Source organism: Cystoisospora suis (genome assembly GCF_002600585.1).
Source record: "Cystoisospora suis strain Wien I chromosome Unknown contig_1785, whole genome shotgun sequence".
In the NCBI taxonomy this organism is placed as follows: Eukaryota; Apicomplexa; class Conoidasida; order Eucoccidiorida; family Sarcocystidae; genus Cystoisospora; species Cystoisospora suis.
In genome coordinates, this window is record NW_027154585.1 from 65184 (window position 1) to 66220 (window position 1037).

Here is a 1037-nt window from a genome sequence, read left to right on the forward strand (position 1 = left end):
CATACATACACATACATATATAGACATACATAGACATACATACATACATACCTACATAGATGCATACTTACCTACATACATACATAGACATACATACATAGACACAGGTAGAAATACATACATACATATTCATTCGTGCATTCATGCATATATGCATTGGATAGGCATAGATATAGACATATGTATGTATTCAGCCTCTTGTATGATGTTGATGTGGGGATACACATAAGCACCCGCAGATACATACATAGGGAAATACGTCGATCTGGCGTCATCAGAGACTTACGCTTAGTGGACTAACCCCCCCTATACGAACAAACTACAGCAACGCCATGTACCCATACAGATAGATAGATAGATAGATTACAGATAAATTACAGATAGATTACAGATAGATAGACTGAAAGTAGATAGATGGATAGGTAGATGAAAGATAGATGTACGAAAAGAGCATTACTTCGAACTGACCTTTTTAACAAAGACCGAAGGGCCTGCGCGACCCCTGAGCTGAGGTCGTACGAATTCTCTAAACCAGAAGTGAAACCCGACGAACCTCATCCACAATCCCATCAGCAAACAATTCTCTGACCCTACACAAAGTGGAAGATAAAAAGAGTGAGAAAGAAAGAGCGGAACGAGAGAAAAAGAAAAGAACATCATAAGGAGAAAGAAAGAAAGAAAGAAAGGACGAAGACGCTACATAAGAGAGATCGAGAGAGAGATGCACCTAGAGATATGCATATAGGTAGACGGAGAGATATATAGAGAGCTATATAGATCTATAGATAGGTATAGATATATAAGTAGCTATTGCGATGAAACGTGAGATGTAGGTAAGAGTTCGGACAACGAAGAGAAGGACTGAAAGTAGATGCATGAGGAGAGAACAAGATGACGGAGGAAAAAAGCAGATCCTCGGAATGAAGGAAAGAACAACCCAAAAGAAAACAAAGAAACACCGTGAAAAGGTAAGAATGAATGAAACGACACATACAGGGCATGCATGTCTGCTCTCCTAGATAGATAGATAGATTAAA

At 38.9% G+C, this 1037-nt stretch overlaps 1 protein-coding gene across 1 annotated transcript in view; it reads right to left on the reverse strand.

Annotated features, from left to right (window-relative positions):
* Positions 1–1037, reverse strand: part of CSUI_003960 (amine-terminal region of a tm vesicle-mediated sorter) — a 52756-nt gene that overhangs the window by 51180 nt on the left and 539 nt on the right. Inside the window, exon 2 of the mRNA XM_068064155.1 lies at positions 469–590. The gene's annotated coding sequence lies outside the window, so the exon portion shown is untranslated. The remainder of the gene's footprint in view (positions 1–468; positions 591–1037) is intronic.